Source organism: Petromyzon marinus, chromosome 35 (genome assembly GCF_048934315.1).
Source record: "Petromyzon marinus isolate PM22_M1 ecotype Great Lakes invasive population chromosome 35, UKy_Petmar_22M1.pri1.0, whole genome shotgun sequence".
NCBI classification, from domain to species: Eukaryota; Metazoa; Chordata; class Hyperoartia; order Petromyzontiformes; family Petromyzontidae; genus Petromyzon; species Petromyzon marinus.
The window spans coordinates 8,697,938-8,720,324 of record NC_133701.1 but is presented as its reverse complement, the minus strand read 5'-3'; the positions used below and the strand labels follow the sequence as shown (position 1 = coordinate 8,720,324).

At 47.1% G+C, this 22,387-nt stretch overlaps 1 protein-coding gene across 11 annotated transcripts in view; it reads right to left on the bottom strand.

Moving 5' to 3' along the window:
- LOC116948931 (nuclear factor 1 A-type) overlaps positions 1-22,387 on the bottom strand; it is a 387,014-nt gene that overhangs the window by 221,184 nt on the left and 143,443 nt on the right. The window contains exon 1 of one of the 11 annotated variants that reach the window (XM_076071913.1): positions 10,728-10,783. The exons of the other annotated variants lie outside the window; for them this stretch is intronic. The gene's annotated coding sequence lies outside the window, so the exon portion shown is untranslated. Of the gene's footprint in view, positions 1-10,727; positions 10,784-22,387 lie in introns of those variants that run through there. 11 annotated transcript variants of the gene reach the window in all.

Here is a 22,387-nt window from a genome sequence, read left to right as displayed (position 1 = left end):
CATTTGAGGCTGAGTCGACCTAGGGGAGGCCCAGGACCGGTTCAGATAATCGTCACTGGCGTTGGTCGTGAGCAGAAATCGAACCCGGGTCGCCGGGTCCGTAGCGCAGCGCGCTAACCGCTACACCACCGCTCCCTTCCCAACACACACGCACGCACGCGCAGATGCGGACCGATATCCTCGTGCTCCTCCCGACAGTCTTAACGTGTTTTGAATTTTGTGAGTGTGTTATTGCTTTGCTTAACTTTATCAATGTGCCGTCACAACATGTAGCATAGCTGCTCCAATAAACAGGCTAGCACAGAGGTTCTCTGCAAGCCACCTGGCTACAATGAGAGATTCGTTCATGAGGCTATCCACATATACAAACACAGAGACAATTTCAACCGGGAAGATGGATTCTGGCTTAGCAATCATTGGAAGGATTTGATAAACCATTTCGGGTCTTAATTGATTGTTCACGCTTACGGTGGCTTTCAGACCGCATCCATTATTTTCGTCTCCCCCTCCTCTTTTCCGAACATAGATGGACTCGTTCACCTGAACAACTGCCAAATCGCACCTCCGTGGTGCTAACGTTAAAAAAAACGCCACTTTTTTCAAATTTTCTTGCTGTGGTTTTCACACCTGATGATGATTGCTTGTGTTGCAGTCGAAACGTCGTGAGAATTTTATTGTTTTATATTTTTATTATTTCCCTTCTACGTGACTTTACCGAAAGAACCAAGAATAGGCTAGCACTGTTAAAGTTTGTTTTCTAACGCTTCTCAACAAAGGTTGGAAACGTCAATGCCAGATGCAAACTCGTTTTTTTTAGTCCATCTTTCGGTCTCTCCTCGATGTACTCTTTGGGAGCCCAGGTTTAAATGTCGTCGAGATCAACCAAATACAAGCGGAACTCTACTTGCAAGTTGTGTTTGCTGTTTAGAATTTATCCTCGAGAAAAGCGGCCACATTCATCAAAGGGTTGTCTGGAACATGGTGATAGAGGGAGGAAAAACGATATAAAAAAAAGTCTTCACCTTGCAGGCCAATGGATTAGTAGTTAATTGATGTACCGCCATCTCCTAGCCATCAACAACACGTGGCATTCCAAGGCAAGTCTCCCCTGCAATTACTAACCAGGCTCAAGCCTTGCTTAGTTGCCCACATATGCCAGGATCGGGCACATTCCGGGTGATTTGGCCATAATAATTATCTTGCGAATGCGACAATCCTTCCGCAACACCTGCACCTCAAATGATTTCATCGCTCCATCTCCCCGCCGGCAGTACAACAAAAAAATCCTGGACGCGTTCCATTAATTGGTTGCCACTCTATCGTCATTATTGTTGTTCTCGACCATCATGTTATCATCTATTTTAGCCATGACATGACGTGTCCTGTTCAAGCCCCGAGTACTTTTCTCAACAGTTTGGGTCGTGGAAATCGTGATTGGGAGCGGCAATCATCCAGCGGTGGATTCTATTCTCTCCCCTGCGCATGGCAAGACATTCATGAGCTGAATGCCAATGTCGAGGCCTTGCTAGCCACGAGAGGGCATCAGGATAAAGTTTCATGCAATTTTTTGCTATTTACTTCTCCATATCCGATTATGATGACGATCCACCTTAAACTCTTGGTTGAGTACGTAACGTCAATGGGACCTGCTTTAATAAAACCAACAGCCATCCCTAACTTCGACGGTCGCCCGTAACGGGAGTCGAACTGGAGCACACATACAAAGCAGAGGAGGCAGAGGCAACTCTAAAGGCCCCCCCCCCATCCATCACGGCGGCTCACGTGTCCCGCTGCGGCCGCTTGGCAGCGTGCCAAAAATATTTACTGTAAACTATATCCATTACAGGGTGCAACAGCGGCGGCTCGCTTGGTTATAACGCGGAGAGAGCGCGCACTGCAACCAACGAGTCCAACCGCATAGGTTTGATACCCGGCCCGCGGATTACGCATTTGATGCTGAACTTTAATATAATTTCTATTGCATTGACTCAACCCCCATCATCCCTCCGACGTCGATACAATGACTACAACTCCTTTTTTTATTATCGAAGTCCAACAGCGGATGTCCTGTGGATGGAGCGATGCAATGGCTGAACAAAGGACAGTATATGAATGACTATTTTTGTTATATTTTAAAAAAAAATATTGATAGACGTGTTATTTGTTATTGTATGCGACTTTTGCAATATATTAATAATCTTACTAAATAGCTTCTGGGGGATTTGCCAATGTTCAGGCTCAACTGGAACACACCCCTACTTAAGCCCCGAATAAAATGTTACGTATAAACCCGCCCACAAAGCCACTAGCACCGTCCAGACAGCCACGAGCACCGCGCACAAAGCCACTAGTACCGCCCACTTCTCTGGAAGCCCCGTCCCACTACGAGTGTAGCCCCGCCCACCGCACAGGTAGCCCACCCGTTGCTTTGGTAGCTCCAGTCACTTCTCTGATAGCCCCACCCACTACTCTGGTAGCTCCACCCACTACTCAGGTAGCCCCGCCCCCCTTTGCACGCATTACCAGTTGAGCATGAGATGATGAAGCCCTCGAGTGGTTTGAGCGAAACGTCGACGTACGTCGATGATGATAAATTCGTTCGGGAAAAGTCTTGAGCCACCGGTGAGCTCCATGGAGCTTTAATCGGGGAAAATTTGATCGCTACATTGGCCCGTGTAAATATATCTCTACAAATCTGACAATCTTGAAACGTGGGTGGGTGGATGGATGGAGGGTGAATAGCAAGAATGTTGGCATAAATCTACCACCACGTGGCCTAACAAAAAAAATACAAATATGGATCGAGGACAGACTTACTGGAACCACCCTCGGGACTGTCCCGGCCAAACGTTTGTTTAGTAGCCTGAGCCAATGCTGGCTGTCAGATTTGGCGTTTGGGTTATTTTTACGAGACGAAACTCTTTAAACTATTGTCCCCCCCCCCTGTTCTGCAATGAAACCGTTACTCCGCTGCCGCGTATGTTTGTATACGTTGTGGTCACTCGTGCTCACCAATGAATGACCGCCACATACTTTAAAGCGAAATAAAGTAAAGGGAAAAAAACAACATTTATTTGTGGTAACTGCTCCGCTCTGGTGTAGCTGGTGAGACAACGGGCAGTAACAACGTTCTTTCATCACTTTTGTGTGTGTATGGGGAGAGGTATTGTTGTGGTTAGCGCGTTACGCTACGAGCCAGGCGATCCGAGTTTAGTTCCCGCTCACGGCCAACACCAGTGACTATTACCTGAACTGGTCCTAGGGCTTCCCTAGGACGACTCGGCCTCAACGAATACCTGGTGCAGTGTGTTAAAAGCGTTGGGATGAGGGTGCCAAAGGCGGCCGGGCGTGGTGCTGGCCTTGATAGGTGCTCGCTAACAGCACTGGCCCCAACAGTTTGTTCAGGCTATGCGGGCGATCTTCCTATTTGTTTTGTCATATGAATAAGACATTGTATTGTAGTAATAGGTTTTTACCCTTCTATCTGGCACCAAAACTGACACCTTTATACAAGGGATCATGTTTGCAATAACCACAACACAAGCAGTCAAAATGCAAACAAAAAGAGACAACTCTGATAATGATATGCACTGTTCCTGAAATTGATTGGTCCACACCCGAGACGGCTTTTCTTAGAGCCTAGTCTCCACTGGTGTTGGACCAGATGACGCCAAAAGGCGACGGTTAACACGTGGTGTTAGCGAGCACCTATTAAGGCTGAAACCACACCTAAAGCGTTGATTTGGGCCAGCTTGGCTGCCTCTGTCTTCCGAGTGCACCAAGTATTGTACTCGTTTTAGGTTTGCGTTGACCTATGTCATGACGGTGATGCGCTTGGCCTGGAATTGAACCTGGACTGTTGGGATTTTAGGCATCTCACAGGAAAGCCATAGCTCTCACGCAAAGACAAAGCGACCCCCTGTATAGCCTAGATAGCCTGTTGGGGTAAGTGCCGTTAGCGAGCACCTATTTGGGTCTGCACGGTGCACGCGGGGCATAGTTTGGCCAGCATCAGGCACGGCCGCCTTGGTATCCGCAGTACTGATCTTTACACCCCTCACCAGGCAGATTTGACCTAGGTGAGGCCCTCAATAGCTAGTCTAGGTAGCCTATTTAATAACCGGTCATCACAAACATGTATTTATTTAACTTCTCATCAGTTCCCATGGTTTTAAGTGCAATCTCCCACCCTTATTATCTCCATCTCTCTGGCCACTCTGTTAACATGGTATGAAGAATGGCCATTAAGTTTAACATGTAGGCTTTCCCCTCCATAATACAGGTTTTTTGGTTTAGATCGTGTAAATATAAAGTGTCATTAAACCCGCCACCACCCGATACAGCCAATTAGTAAGGTTTGTCACGTAAACAGAACATGACAATTCGTTACGAGGACCGCACATTGGCGTGTTGGAGGGCAAATCCACATGCACTAAGATTGTAAATTTTGTGGATTTGCTCTCCAACACGTCGGTGTGCTATACGAGTAACGAATCGTTATGTTCTGTTTACGTGACAAACCTTACTAATTTGCTGTGTCGGGTGGTGGCAGGTTTAATGACACATTTATATTTAGGCGATCTAACCCCAAAAAAACCTGCATGATGAATTGCCATTATATATTTCTTATAACGCAGTGTTATTGTCGAATGTATCAGGTGAGTTCCAGAATTGTTTTCAGAACAAAAACTCGCCACTGACGTTATCCATGTATGGGACCTGCTAACCACTGCGCCATCGCTCCCCACGCAGAAACAAATGTACACACTCTTGCATAGCCCACAGCCCAGCACAGACTATTCATTGCAATTTCACGGCATACCAGATACTCTATATGACTGTGATAGATTACGTAGTCATAGAGAAATATCTCAAATTCCTCTTGCAAGGGCTTTGTCAATAACAATAATTTAACGCTGTGCTCTGCTGATAAAAGCACTTTCAATAATTACATCGGAGGCACTTGGCATGCACATAAAAAACTCGCTATAAGTTGTACGCACACTACTGACTCCACAATACTGCCAGATGGCTCAGTGGGAGAGCGACGAGCTCACACTCTGAATGGTTTTAGTTCAAATTCAGATTGGGGTGTCGACTGGCGATCACCAAACAGGGCCAGATTACAATACAACTCACAACGTCGTAGAAATGACGTGAGTTTAGTTTAAGATAATATTTGTCGTGACTCTGGGTAAATCATGGAGTTGTGGCCAGATGGCTCAGAGAGTGAACAGATCGCAAAAGGAAGGTTGTGAACTCCAATCCTGGTTAGGGTGTTCACTCGGCCCATAATCATCATCCCTCTGGGGTAGATAAAATAGGTACTACTTTGTGGGGAAGTCAACAGTAGTATGTCCTCTGGATACGGCTCACACCTGCCATAGGAATGTTAAATTCTCACCCCTAGTTCAGGGCTGTGAACAGCAGATGATTGATTAGCATGGTTGGCGATGTGCCGTGCGAAATAAGTTCAACATACATACATACGTGAACACCGCCTCTATTCTCGGTTAAGCAAGAATTTATTTGTACAATAATGTTAACAATGATATGGGACTATTGTTTTTAATGTGTAGTGACATCGCCGGATGTCAACATGCTGTGGGTGCAGTACCGGCCCTAGAGGGGCACGGCGTGCAGTGTCGCGACATCACCGGATACCACAATTTTGTGGGTGTAGTACTGGCCCTAGAGGGGCCCGGTGTGCGCTGAATAATAGCGCTTGATGCACCACGCTTTAAGTGCAGTGTGAGGCCATGGCACTCTGGTTGACCCAGGAGGACACGTGACCGGTTAAGTTGACAGAGGGGCCCCAAGAGGGGGCTAGGGGGGGGTCACGTGATTGGGACCCAGATCCTTCCCGAGGATTCTGGAAGGTGGACGTGGCCAAGGGCGGAGCCGGCTACGCCACAGAGAATATAAGCCGGGTCCCGAGAGGGACCAGGGTTGTTGTTCATCCTGGAAGTCCCTTCGTCTACGTTCTCCGTTCAATGAGTCTCCAACACGTGGACCCGGACCGAAGTCGGTGGCCCCAGTCCGTAGTAGCAGTTACGTTGTAACTAGTGTAGTTAGCCGGGTGGTCACCACCTTAGCTTGTTATTTTGTTAAGGGAAAGTTACCCCGTGTGTTGGAACTAAAAAAATGTGTTGCCTCAAAGTCTACGTCTGCGACTCAGTTGAACCCAATACAAATGAAAAAACACCCCGGATAATACATTGTAACATGATAACAAATGTATTTTAATAGCTTCAAAAAAGTCAAAGAGTCTCCACTTGTTCACTATCATTGCCAACACATGCCTGGAATCTTCTTCAGGTGGTCTATAGAACCCGGAGGCAAATTTCTCGTGGTATTGTTGCAAATTCTTTTGGCGTCCTGTGGTCTAACACCGTTTGGGACAAGGCTCAAAAGAAAGCCGTCTCTGGTGTGGACCACTCAGTTTCAAAGACAATGCATATATTATCAGAGTATGTTTTTTGTTTGCATTCTGACCACAAGTTGTGGGTAATGCAGATATGATTTCTTGTAACAGGTTTAAGTTTGGTGTTTTAACATCTCAACACCTGTTTTGTTGCCAGAAAAAGGGGGGAAAACCTATTCTCAACGTTAACATTTTTTAAAGCACCCTGTATATATTAGTTGCAATACCCTCATTACCGTAACTTTATGGGTCTGTATTAGCATAACTACAGCGAGGGAAAAAAGTATTTTGATCCCCTACTGATATTGTACGTTTGCCCATTGACAAAGAAATGATCAGTCTATTATTTTAATGGTAGGTTTATTTGAACAGTGAGAGACAGAATAACAACAAAATCCAGAAAAACGCATGTCAAAAATGTTATAAATTGATTTGCATTTTAATGAGGGAAATAAGTATTTGACCCCCTCTCAATCAGAAAGATTTCTGGCACCCAGGTGTCTTTTATACAGGTAACGAGCTGAGATTAGGAGCACACTCTTAAAGGGAGTGTTCCTAATCTCAGCTTGTTACCTGTATAAAGACACCTGTCCACAGAAGCAATCAATCAATCAGATTCCAAACTCTCCACCATGGCCAAGACCAAAGAGCTCTCCAAGGATGTCAGGGACAAGATTGTAGACCTACACAAGGCTGGAATGGGCTACAAGACCATTGCCAAGCAGCTTGGTGAGAAGGTGACAACAGTTGGTGTGATTATTCGCAAATGGAAGAAACACAAAAGAACTGTCAATCTCCCTCGGCCTGGGCCTCCATGCAAGATCTCACCTCGTGGAGTTGCAATGATCATGAGAACGGTGAGGAATCAGCCCAGAACTACACGGGAGGATCTTGTCAATGATCTCAAGGCAGCTGGGACCATAGTCACCAAGAAAACAATTGATAACACACTACGCCGTGACTGACTGAAATCCTGCAGCGCCCGCAAGGTCCCCCTGCTCAAGAAAGCACATATACATGCCCGTCTGAAGTTTGCCAATGAACATCTGAATGATTCAGAGGACAACTGGGTGAAAGTGTTGTGGTCAGATGAGACCAAAATGGAGCTCTTTGGCATCAACTCAACTCGCCGTGTTTGGAGGAGGAGGAATTCTGCCTATGATCCCAAGAACACCATCCCCACCGTCAAACATGGAGGTGGAAACATTATGCTTTGGGGTTTTTTTTCTAAGGGACAGGACAACTTCACCGCATCAAAGGGACAATGGACGGGGCCATGTACCGCCAAATCTTGGGTGAGAACCTCCTTCCCTCAGCCAGGGCATTGAAAATGGGTCGTGGATGGGTATTCCAGCATGACAATGACCCAAAATACACGGCCTAGGCAACAAAGGAGTGGCTCAGGAAGAAGCACATTCAGGTCCTGGAGTGGCCGAGCCAGTCTCCAGACCTTAATTCCATAGAAAATCTGTGGAGGGAGCTGAAGGTTCGAGTTGCCAAACGTGAGCCTCGAAACTTTAATGACTTGGAGAAGATCTGCAAAGAGGAGTGGGACAAAATCCCTCCTGAGATGTGTGCAAACCTGGTGGCCAACTACAAGAAACGTCTGACCTCTGTGATTGCCAACAAGGGTTTTGCCACCAAGTACTAAGTCATGTTTTGCAGAGGGGTCAAATACTTATTTCCCTCATTAAAATGCGAATCAATTTATACAATTTTTGACATGCGTTTTTCTGGATTTTGTTGTTGTTATTTTGTCTCTCACTGTTCAAATAAACCTACCATTAAAATTATAGACTGATCATTTCTTTGTCAGTGGGCAAATGTACAAAATCAGCAGGGGATCAAGTACTTGTTTCCTTCACTGTATAATCAGAAAAGACTGGAAATTAATTACAAAACTATGTTTAGAGAATGTTATGGGTTTAACACGCAGGATAAAGAGAAGAGTTTGGAAATTCCGATTCATGTGTCCCAACCTTGGAGCCATAACTCAGCCCCTAGTCCATTGTGTTCTCACATTACGTCACCAATGCCATCACAATTGCTTTGCTCTGACGTCATCCTGCACCACTGTGGGATTGATAACGTTACTATTCTGGAAGGTAGAGATATCCTCTGTCAGATTATTCCAGATCCCTTACCCACGAGAAATACCACGGGGCAATTGTTTGTTAAATTGAGATGTTGTCTGTTAAACGAATATATTTTTTTCTTCTCAGAATCAACTCAACTGGAATTTAATTATCTCTGGACTGGACACACAAATGGTACTATAGGCAGCAATTTTGCCACAATCTGTTCTGACATACTTAACTATAGATGTGAACTGTAGAGCTCTGTTTGCCAAACAAAACCACCTGACCGTATAGCTTTTGAAGCATCAATGGTCTCTATTAAAAATGTAACTGCACAAAGATAGTCGATAAAGTTTGGTATTTTCTTATAAACGTTAAATATTCTATAGAATGCAGCTTCCTGTCTGTGGAATTACCAAGAGATGCATACGACCTAAATGTTTAATCAAGGTTTTGCATTTCCTTCATCTGGGACAATCCTTGGCCCATTGACATGCACACACTTGTAGTTGGCATGCATTTCAAAACAAACTAATATTTCAATAAGCCTGTTGTCGGCATACATTCGTGAATAATTATTTCTCATTTTAAACAACACCAATAATTTAGCTTCCCACATTCTTCATCCGTTTCATGTAATCATACCGAATACCGTGTATAGTCGTACATTTTAATGTCACACCTCTCCTTATCGTCAAACATACTAATACATGTTTTCAGATTCCCGTTGTTTAGCTCGGACAGTTTTTTTTTGTTTTTCCTCATCGATCAATACACTGTATAATAATTACAAATCTAACATTTATTTTTCCAACATTTACAAGATTTTCACCTATTTTCCTGCCGATATACTTTAAAGAGGCTATTGCCCTGTGGTATTTCTTATCGGCCAGGGTTCTGGAATCCTCTGACGGAGGATATCTCTACCTTTAAGAATAGCAACGTTATCAATTCCACATTCTGATGCAGGATGATGTCATAGGAAACCAACTGTAACGTCATTTGTGATGCAGTAGAGGGGCTGAGATGTGAAATCTCAAAACCGTTGTGGCTGCCTGTCAGACCCATAACATTCTCTGAACATAGTTTTGTAAATAATGTCCTGTCATCTTAACATAGTTTTACTACTTAATCTCCTTCCTTTTTTAATCTGCGCCGATAGCGGCATGTAACCTTTTATGATTTTTGTAGGTTTTTAAACAAATATAAATACAATGTGTGTATCTATAATCTTGCATATACTTCCAATTCCTTTGGCTGCCATTTGCCCGAAAGCAGTGACCACCATAGCACTTGTGCCACGCGAGATGAACTTGAAGGCCACATGAAGTGTTAAAAGCTCACTAATATGTTGCTGTACGTGATCCAGGTGCTATGGGTTCACTGAAATCATTGGCAGATGCAACATCTGTGCTCCTCACTTTACTAACTTGCAGCGCTTTAGTCACCCGGCGCTCCGCTCATTGTTTTATCATTCCTCTGCCCTCCATTGTTGCTGGAAGGCAACCACCTCCAATTGCTCAGCATAATCCATCACGCGCCTTCTCTACAGAGGCCGATCTTGACACCGCTGGTAGTGCTCATTGGCAAATTCAATCAGCTCCACATCCTCTTGTATCCCGTGCAGTGCCCGATTAGCCCCCACTATTAGGCTAAACAAGGCCGTTTAGGGCATGCGGTGGCTGGGCATGTGGGCTACATGACCCAGACAATGCAGCCTCGCCTGCTTGCTGATGCGACTGTGTCTAGGTCAGAGGGTACGTGAGCTCATCGCACAATACGGTCCGGTTAAAGCCAGGATGGATGTAAGGCAGGTCAGCCTGAATTTGTCCAAGCCGGCATAGATGTTACTCCAAAGGGGCTAGCCTGACATACGTGTACACACACACACACAGTGGTGGGGAATCTAATTTGAAAAAAGTAGTAAGCTCAAGCTACAAACTAGATTGAATAAAATAACAAGATTCACCCATAAGCTACTTTGAAAAAAAAGGTATCTGCTACATTTAAAGCCACTTCGTTGCGCTATCACTTGTGATAGCCAGATCGCTTCTGAATAAGAGTTATAGTCAGGTAAGTGGGCCTTACCTGGGAAAAAAAAGTTTTCAAATAATTTTCATTTCATTGTGCATCCGGCAGTTCTGTGCAAGAGCTCTTCAAATGTGTTATGCGTCACATGCCACGATTTGCAGATTACTTTGAATGTTAAATTAATTAGTGCTCACCTCGTGGCATAGCCGATGATGGCATCTGCTGTGTGGCGGGGAGGCGCTGCTGCACAATGGCGCCCGAGCTTGGGAGCGGTTGCCATGGAGATGCACGTGCTCACGCGGCACGTGACAAAGCGATTACATAAATAAATATATAAACGCCAGCGCGCTCCCAGCGTGCGCGTAAACTAAATTTTCGAAGTTTTGGTTTTTTTTTCTTCAGGAAAACCGTAAAACTTAGAAGAAAAGTTATTGAACAAAAACTTTTTTTTTGTTACGTTTCAAGTCTCCTCCACAAAACCTGGCGAATATCGATGATGGCGTCCTTGTATTTGTTGGCATTCAATGATCGTATTGTGAAGTCGTCTGTAGGAAGAAAACAAAACTACCCGAACAGATTTCGTCAAAATTCCGGAGAGACGCCAAAAGCTGCCAAGTTTCATCCAGATATGGCCTCTCTCCTTCACGTTATGAAGGACGCAATAACGCCGCTTTTGCTTAAAGACGCATTCAGCTTGATGTTCATACGAAGAACGGCAAATGAAGGGGGGTGGGGGGGGAGGTCCTTCTGCTATGAAGGCGCATTACCTGAAACGTCGCCTACGATATACACATTTCCTATGTGTTTATCGTATTGACACGTGTTGAGTGTTTTGTGCGCGTTAATTTTGTTTGATGCACCGCTGCCAACGCAGCATCACGAAAAATGTCGTTTGTGTAAAGTTAGCCGTGGGCTGGGAGTCGAACCCAGCCGTAGGGTAGGTAGGGGGGCCCAGCTTTCTAACAGAGCCAGTGCGCTAAGCGCTGCGCCACCGTTCCCCCACTCCTGATGGGCACGCGCGCCGCACTTCTAAGGCATTCGTGCCAAAGGGCCTATAAACTTATTTCAAGAAAGTGCTCACTGTTTTATTCAAACGGTTTGGCTGCGCGCCACGAATTAATGCACCAGTCAAAGCATAACCCAACATTCTGATGCAAACAAAAGCAGTGATTATGTACAAGGGCACAGAGAGCTGTGAATGGATAAACCGAGAGCGTAAAAAAAAAAGATTCACATGTATACACACACACATATGCTCACCATACCAGTCTTCAGACACGTGCTAACCACACAATACACGTAAAATACAAAGATTGCCCTATAAGCATACAGACTGTTCGTGGTGGCAAGTGCTGTGAAGATCGGCATAGTGTAGGGTGGTTCAAAGATTGGGTGGTGTTGCCAGCACCACGACCAGCCGTCTTTGTCTCCCTTATGCCTATGCTGTTGTTTTTTTATAGCACACCGCACCAGGTGCTCATTTAAGGCTGAGTCGACCTACGGCAGGCCCACGACTGGGTAATGATATCCACTAACCAGTGGATGTCAAGAATCAAACTCTGATCGCTGATCTCACAGCCGCGGTACCGCTGACTGACACTTTGAGCCACTTCTCTCCCGTTGCATTGCATACAACGCGTTAGCGAGCGCCTATTAGAATATATTATGCACGAGCAACGCTCCACGTGGGGGGGTTGGGGAATTAGCTTGTTCGCTGATGGAGGGGCTCGTATAGTTATAGCTGCAAGTGTTTATCGCGAGACTTAAATCAATGTAGAACTGTCGGGATGAACCCTGCGACGCGAGCGAGAGCAATCGACCTACCCAGGTCACAAATTGTACAACTTTGTTTTCATTACCAAATGTAAGCCTGTTCGGCCCTTATAGAACTCAATCACGGTTAACGCATCGCTCATTCGGTCATGTTTCGTTGACACACGCCAATGTACCAACCCAAACATAACTGCCCTCTTTCTGAGAGTGCCACGCGCGGCACGGAGATAGGGGGGGGAGGGCCCGCAGTGGTCTCAGCGGGCACTGCGATCCCAACCCGCTGACCTGCGTTGGGTTAGCGGCGAGTGGCGAGTGATGTCTGAACCGACAACCTCACGTAGCCCAGCACTGACCCACAGCAAGCGTGTGGTGAAGTATGGTCAAACGAGCCATCCGCGACCGGCACGGCGTTCTTACTCCATGCGCGGCCACGCGACTTGCGCTGTACGTTTGGAATGCGAGGGAAAGTTCAAGGCGCAGCGCTGCAATTTCTTGCTCACGCCGCCGCTGGCGGAAAGAGGCGTCTCTCTACTGGTGGAAGCTCGCGAGAGAGCCTCTCAATCGGGTGTTTTGGCCTACTCTTCCATGATAGCCAGTCGTCTATAAAGAGGTGGAAGTACCCACACTTTATCCCACCGCGCGCAACAACTTTGGCGAACTCGTCGTGTATGCTGCTGCGTATAAAGAGGTGGGGGGGGTAGGGGGTGGATTTGAAGAAACTTGCAGCAAGGTGCCAAGTGCCGCGCCGAGAGATCGACTCGAACCGACAACTTCGGGATTGCAAACCCATTGCGATAACCATTACAGCATGGCATCGATCCCGTAAACATTGGGAATAGCCGACGTCACGTGAAACCACAAAACGCTGTACAAGTTCGCGTGTACTCGTTGTGCATTCTAGATTTAAAGCTTTCGTGACTGCAAGGATCCATACTCTTTGGTTCTATTCGGCAAAGTCACGTTGTGCATTGGCATAGCCGACGCCATGTAGGGTGCACATAACTGGCTATTGTTGTTGGGGCCGGTTGTCCGTCGTGCACATGTCACCGTGTAACTGCAAACAGCTGCATTTCCCTGTTTGGGACCCAGAAATAGATTACACAGATCAGTCAGATAACGCCACTAAGCCACGGTCGCACACTGCGAGCATAGCAGACGAGCGCAATGTCTCCCCCAGACGTTATGTGTGTTGAAAATATATACTGTGAATTGTTCAGTCCATCGACGTATTTGACAATTTTCGCTTCCAGACCAATACTCCATCGAGCAGCATTCAAAGGATGTCCCCGCTGGACTGGTTTAAACATTTCTGGGTCCCATTTGCGGTGACGGTGCTGGAATTTGTTTTATTTACCTATTTGATAACACAAACTGTGATTTATCACCACAATGTGCCATCCAATGCTGGATTAAGGCGTTTTATCCAGTGTCATATACAACACCAGGCATCGTCGGTCTATTTGACCATACTTCACCACGCTGGACATGCGGATTGGTGCAGGTAGAAAGAGCCCGGAACCGGTTCAGAGAGAGTATCACTCACCACTGATCTTACAGCCCTGACCCAGGTATGAAACTCAAGTGGCCGAGTGTTCATATCGCAAATGTGCTCACCTCTTCGCCACCACTCCCCCCCCCCCACCGTTCTGATAACCTTTCCAGACGCCTTTATTTATTTACTCACTTTCGTTGAGTTCTTCCACAATGCTCGGCATAGTCGCGTAACTTTGGCCTGCTCTTTCACAATATTTATGCCACCTTACGACGATCGAAAGACGATAAGACCTCTCAGCATCTCAAACGGTGGAGGTCTCTTATCAAACGAGTCACCTACATATGCCTCGACTCTCACTTGGTGGCTTCCCAACTCAGATTGTCTAGACATTCAGATGGGAATGCAATGAACACTTGTATAGTTGTATTGATATAATTATACCGTATTCAAGTGCGGGATCAATGCATTATACAGGGGCTGTGTATACGTGTGTTGCCTCGTTTTGAGAAGCGAGCCTGACTGCTGATGAGCACACCGAAAATCTAAACCGGACCAGAATTTGCTTGGAGTACATATGCAAACAATGCTGCTGGAAAAATGCACTCCCAGAATGCCGTGTGGCTGATAGGATGTGTACAAATATATACTTGTTTTTACGTACAGAGACAGATATGGGAAGGAGGAGTATTGTTTGCTAAGTTATGTTAATTACTTGTTTTAATATTTGGTGATACTGTACTACATTACCAGTGGTCCACTATAGTACAAATAACGAAATAAACTCAACCCATTGACCAATAGCACTGAGGCTTTAAAAAATAAAACGTGTAAAATAGGCGACGTTTTGGGCAATGACCCTTCAGAGCACATCGAGAGGACAGCCAACTTCTGTGGCCTTTCGTTGTGTTTTGGAGGAGGAACATTGCCTGAAACGTCACCTATTATAATGTTTTCTTTGTAAGGCAGTGTTATTGACAAAAGTATTGTTTTTGTGTTATTACGTGTACGTATTGATAGAACAAAATCATACATAGAACACGGTTACTGGGGAGAGACTGTACGATCGATCTTAGTGTCTGTCATAACAACACAAACTTAAAGCACCTCGTCAATCGACTGTTGGATGAAGATCTTCCCACACGGGCTCGGTCCAATGCAAGTTAATGCCATGATGAGTCTATCCTGAGGAGAACAACTGTTGACTTTCCACAAGACGGTAGTTATTGTATCAACCTTGAACATCCAGGGAGGATTCTGGCAACTGCCTGATGATGATGATGGTTGTAGCTACGAGGGAAAACGTGGCAACCAGTTGTTAAACGTGCGTATTACTCTTCGACATTATCGTCGCAGCAATGAACTGTCACGTTTGTTCCACCACGTGACAGCTGCCTCGAAATTGGCTGTCGGGTGGAGGAGGGCGTACGACACACATTTCACTCACGCGGCGATCAGACCAGACATGTTGATGATGGTGGTGGTGATAACGGTGGCGGTTGTGGTGGTGATGCGGTAGTGCAGCAGTTTGTGTGCTGCGCTACAATCCCAGTCACCTGGGTTCGATTCCTGCTCACGGTCAACACCAGCGACGATTATCTGAACAGGTCCTGGGCCTCCCCTAGGTCAACTCAGGCTCAATGGAGCACCTTGTGCAGTGTGTAAACATCGCCATTAGGGTGACAAAGGCGGCCTGGCGTGGTGCTGACCACCCACCCCCCACCCCACCGTGTGCCGCTCCGGCCTTCATAGGTGCGCCACTAACAGCACTTGCCTCAACAGTCTGTTGAGGCTATGCGGGAGACCTCTGACTTTATTTTTTTTGGTAGTAATTAGCCGAATTTTTTACCCTGAACTCGTAACCTTCTGATTTTGAGTGAAGACCTCCCACGTGACGTCGGTCATGCGGGGTTGTTTGACCATACTTCACCACGCGGCTACGAGTTAAACTTGTATAATGGGGCACGTGCCTGTGCACTACGCCATGTAGATCATACGTTTATCATAATTTACAGCTGTCTGTCAACCCACTGCTGCATGCAGGCCTTCCAGCGTCGTCGTTTTGGTGGTGGGGGGTTATTTGACCATACTTCACCACGCTGGTCAGTGCGGGTTGGCAAGGTGGGAGGGGGGTGCGGGAGGGCTGGGAGGGGTGGGGAGAGCACCCAGGACCGGCTCAGATATCACTCACCACTGACATTCACCGCCCGCCAAACCCACCCAGCCAAATTTAATATATTACACAAAGTAATATATAGCCTGCCAGCGTTTATAGAAGACAGCTATTATTAAATTTAAGAACACTCGGTGCATAAGAGATCCCAGGCACAATTGAGGGTCTACGTTTGCATCGTGTGTTACTGTACGATCGATACTTCACGTAAGGGACTGCGTATGACTTTGGCGCTTTTGTTCCGCACGTCGCGTTATGCGGCGGCGGCGGCGACATTCAGTGAAACATTTGTGGAGGGGGTGGAGGGAACTCGGATTTGTGCTCAATAAATAAAGTTTCCATTTATAACCGAAAAAAGTCAAATGGTTTATAACTCAAATTAGCATTGAGACGGTGGAAATTCCACATTCCTATGGTCTTCCCCACCGATCGGTGGTAATTGTATTGGACGATGGGCTGCGTGACAGACCCCCCCCCCCCACACAACCTCTCTCCCCCCCCCACAAAACCAAGATTCGAACTCGCAAAGTTCTTCAGCCGGGCTGGCGATGACCCCCGCGAGCAATCCAACGGCGGCGCGCGGCCCGTGACTTTAAAAGAAAACCTGGAGCGGATCGTGCTGAACCCTTTGCGTGGCTTCTGGCCCGGCACGCGCAAAGGACTGAGTGCTCGGTACAAAGAGGGGGGAGGAGGTGAGGTGGGTTTTGGGGGCGGGTGGAAGACGGGCACAGAGGATGATTGGATTGCAGTTCCTTTTAAGTAATTTGTTGTTTTTGCTTGGCTTGCCAAAAGCCAGGCGCGCGCACTGCGCCACGAACACCGGCGATCTGAGTTCGCTTCCCAAGCCAGGGCGGCTCACATTGGGTGGAGAGTGATAATGACGATAATTGACATTGATGAGACGCAATTCGTCCAGGGATCTCAGTGTGCCATGCACCAAAGTTGGGAAATATAAATGTTCAGAATCGCTGCGCTTCTGGACGCCACGCTTCACCAATCAGCACTGACCAGTGTGGTGAAGTATGGTCAAGCACCCGTCCTCGGTGGAGTGACAAAGGGTCGCAATACATAATAGTCGTTCTCGTTCAACACGTAAGCCTTCGCAACCGATATTATCCATATTAAGGGTTTTTTTTGGGGGGTTAGATCGCGTACTCAAATTGTAAATGTTGTGGGGTTACTCTCCAACACACCGGTGTGCTGAAGTAGTAACCAATTGGCACGTTTTGTTTACGTGACAAACCTTACTGATTGACTGTCGGGATGATGGCAGGGTTTACGACATTCATATTAAACTGATGTAACACAAAAATCCTTTTATGGATAATAATAATAAGCATTATTTTTATGTATAGTGTATGTACGTTGAACCTCTTTCACACCATACGTAGCCAACCGTGCAAATCGGAGATGCGGGAAATTTAATCTCAGCTCAACCTCGAGACTATGGAGTCTTAATGATTTAATTTGAATGAACAAATAAAATTAGCAACTCATTGCCCATCCGCTGTGTTCGTCAAGGGGGTTGCTTTCACCATATTTCACCACAAAGTCAAGTGCAGGTTCATAAAGCTAAGGAATGGGAGGGGTCGAGGCGTATGGGTAGAACCGCTATGGGGCCGTCCATAAATGACGTCACGCGATTTTTGACGATTTTTAACCCCCCCCCTTGTCACACGGCGTCACAAAGTCAGACCCCCCCCCCTCAAATATGACGTAACAAAGCTCTGCCCCCCTCCCCCCAAAAATATATAAAAAATGCTTCAAGTAGCTTTAAACTATTGTCATTGTAGTGCGCAATTAATGCGACGCTGCACTCTGATGTTGTAGGAGAAAACATTAATTAAAAAGTCTATTTAATTAAGTAGAACGTGTTGTCTATATTTATTTCAAGTTGCGCATTTTGATGTGACGTCACATTTCTCAAACCCCTCCCTCGTCACACATCGTCACAAATGTCTGACCCCTCCCCCCCCCGAAGTGCGTGACGTCATTTATGGACGGCCCCTATGGACATCCATCGTTTCTAATTGTGAGCCGTCACCCTAAACAACGAGGCAATGGCTCCCCACAAATGGGTCTGTACCTCCTCATGTGACATCACGGTCATCCTTTGAGTCGTTGGACGGCCTCCGAATACTGTTCTATAGACACTGCACATGCGAAATTACAGCCCTCTGTCAATCCACCGCTGGATGCAGGACTCCCCAAGCCGTGTCGCCTATAAGCGGTTCGTTTGACCATACTTCACCACGCTCACAAAGTAGTGCGGGTTGGTAAAAGAGGTGTTGGGGGAGGGGGCTGTAATAGTAATTAAGTCCGCCAATCCGTTTGAAGTCACGCACTCAAACTTGAATGCCTTTTTTTTCTTGTTAATGTAAATCACTCCCTACCATCGGAGCATTGCAAACGCTAATTCGCATGCGCACGTGCACAATCCGGCGTCTGGAGCTGCCTCCCCTCCCTCCCTCCCGTCCCTCTCCCCTCCCTCCTTCCCTCGATTGGGCGATGTGCTTTGCTACTTACGCCCATCCAGACTGTGCAGACGTTTCAGACGGATGACTACGACCTCTGTGCCGTAGTTGCGTCGTGTGCGTGTCGCCCCCGCCCCCCCCCAGCTTGTGTTCACTACGATGCAGAGCGGTGGGGCAGTGGTACCCTATGAAGTTTTCATTTCCTGGCCACTGGCTAACATCTGAATCTCCCTCCCTCCCCCACCCACGACTGATCAGCGTGCTTGAAGTATGGTCAAGCAACTTCCATGATTGACACTCCGTGGGACGGGAATGCTTCCACCCTAGCAATGTAATGACGAACGGCTGTAGGTTATTAGAATGATAATGCAGTAGGCATGCGATGGGATGTGGATTTATGTAGTGTCTGAATCTCTTCTGGCTTTAAATACACTTCGACATCTCATGATGCCTGTGGATGCACAGCCTTGCCCGTCTGCGATAGGCTTGTACGTACCTGGTTTGTGCGTTCACTATGCGTATTGAGAATTACTTTCTTCTGAATTGCTATGATTATTGCCACTCACGTTCGATTCACCGCCGAGGCTAACATTAGTGGCGAGTGCCATCTCAATACTGCAAGTAACAAACACACACTCACCATACCGTACTCACCACACTGCAATCACAATAACACACTCACCCACTCACTACACTGCAGGTCACAACAACAACACACTCACCCACTCACCACACTGCAGGTCACAACAACAACACACTCACCCACTCACCACACTGCAGGTCACAACAACACACTCACCCACTCATCACACTGCAGGTCACAACAACACACTCACCCACTCACCACACTGCAGGTCAGAACAACAACACACTCACCCACTCACCACACTGCAGGTCACAACAACAACACACTCACCCACTCATCACACTGCAGGTCACAACAACAACACACTCACCTACTCACCACACTGCAGGTCACAACAACAACACACTCACCCACTCACCACACTGCAGGTCACAACAACAACACACTCACCCACTCACCACACTGTAGGTCACAACAACAACACACTCACCCACTCACCACACTGCAGGTCACAACAACAACACACTCACCCACTCACCACACTGCAGGTCACAACAACAACACACTCAACCACTCACTACACTGCAGGTCAAAACAACAACACACTCACCCACTCACCACATTGCAGGTCACAACAACACCACACTCACCCACTCACCACATTGCAGGTCACAACAACAACACACTCACTCACCACACTGCAGGTCACAACAACAACACACTCACCCACTCACCACACTACAGGTCACAACAACAACACAGTCACCACACTGCAGGTCACAACAACAACACACTCATCCACTCATCACACTGCAGGTCACAACAACAACACACTCACCCACTCACCACACTGCAGGTGACAACAACACACTCACCCACTCACCACACTGCAGGTCACAACAACAACACACTCACCCACTCACCACACTGCAGGTCACAACAACACACTCACCCACTCATCACACTGCAGGTCACAACAACAACACACTCACCCACTCACCACACTGCAGGTCACAACAACAACACACCCACTCACTACACTGCAGGTCACAACAACAACACACTCACCCACTCACCACACTGTAGGTCACAACAACAACACACTCACCCACTCACCACACTGCAGGTCACAACAACACACTCATCCACTCACTACACTGCAGGTCACAACAACAACACACTCACCCACTCACTACACTGCAGGTCACAACAACAACACACTCACCCACTCACCACACTGCAGGTCACAACAACAACACACTCACCCACTCACTACACTGCAGGTCACAACAACAACACACTCACCCACTCATCACACTGCAGGTCACAACAACAACACACTCACCCACTCACCACACTGCAGGTCACAACAACAACACACTCACCCACTCACTACACTGCAGGTCACAACAACAACACACTCACCCACTCACTACACTGCAGGTCACAACAACAACACACTCACCCACTCACCACACTGCAGGTCACAACAACAACACACTCACTACACTGCAGGTCACAACAACAACACACTCACCCACTCACCACACTGCAGGTCACAACAACAACACACTCACCCACTCACCACACTGCAGGTCACAACAACAACACACTCACCTACTCATCACACTGCAGGTCACAACAACAACACACTCACCCACTCACCACACTGGAGGTCACAACAACACCACACTCACCCAATCACCACACTGCAGGTCACCACAACAACAACACACTCACCTACTCACCACACTGCAGGTCACAACAACACACTCACCCACTCACCACACTGCAGGTCACAACAACAACACACTCACCCACTCACCACACTGCAGGTCACAACAACAACACACTCACCCACTCACCACACTGCAGGTCACAACAACAACACACTCACCCACTCACTACACTGCAGGTCACAACAACAACAACACACTCACCCACTCATCACACTGCAGGTCACAACAACAACACACTCACCCACTCACCACACTGCAGGTCACAACAACAACACACTCACCCACTCACTACACTGCAGGTCACAACAACAACACACTCACCCACTCACTACACTGCAGGTCACAACAACAACACACTCACCCACTCACCACACTGCAGGTCACAACAACAACACACTCACTACACTGCAGGTGACAACAACAACACACTCACCCACTCACCACACTGCAGGTCACAACAACAACACACTCACCCACTCACCACACTGCAGGTCACAACAACAACACACTAAACCACTCACCACACTGCAGGTCACAACAACAACACACTCACCTACTCATCACACTGCAGGTCACAACAACAACACACTCACCCACTCACCACACTGCAGGTCACAACAACACCACACTCACCCAATCACCACACTGCAGGTCACAACAACAACACACTCACCTACTCACCACACTGCAGTTCACAACAACAACACATTCACCCACTCACCACACTGCAGGTCACAACAACAACACACTCACCCACTCATCACACTGCAGGTCACAACAACAACACACTCACCCACTCACTACACTGCAGGTCACAACAACAACACACTCACCCACTCACCACACTGCAGGTCACAACAACAACACACTCACCCACTCACCACACTGCAGGTCACAACAACAACACACTCACCCACTCACCACACTGCAGGTCACAACAACAACACACTCACCCACTCACCACACTGCAGGTCACAACAACAACACACTCACCCACTCACCACACTGCAGGTCACAACAACAACACACTCACCACACTGCAGGTCACAACAACAACACACTCACCCACTCATCACACTGTAGATCACAACGCTTCTATTTGTGGTTCGTCCATCGCGTTAATCGACTTTGGAATTCCCCTCCCCATCGTTTAGATTTCCCCAAGTCTTTAAGAGTGCTGTTTGCTGCTGGCCGCTTGGCGTTTTTCATGTGGTGGGGGGGGGGTGTAGAGAGCATTTGGGCACTGTGCTTTAGTGTGAACTGTGATTTAAAAAAACAAACCCCATACAGTAACTGTAGGTCTGGCAGGGCACAATTCTGTTCTGGCACCGACTCTGGCCCTCCTCACTCGCCAGACGGCGACGTCGGCTGATAAGAGAGAGCCCTGGAAGCATGCGGCATGCTCACCGAGTGTGACCGTATTCACCGGATTATAGGACGCACTCTTCACCTCCCCCACTCTCACCCCGGTAATTTTAAGCAAAAGATTGCAGGGTGCGTCTTATACTCCAATAGATGTGCATAGGCGTGACCAGATTTTAAAAATAATAACTTGATTGACACCATGCCCATTTGCGCGTCTTATAATCCGGAGAATACGGTAATTTTTTTAAAACC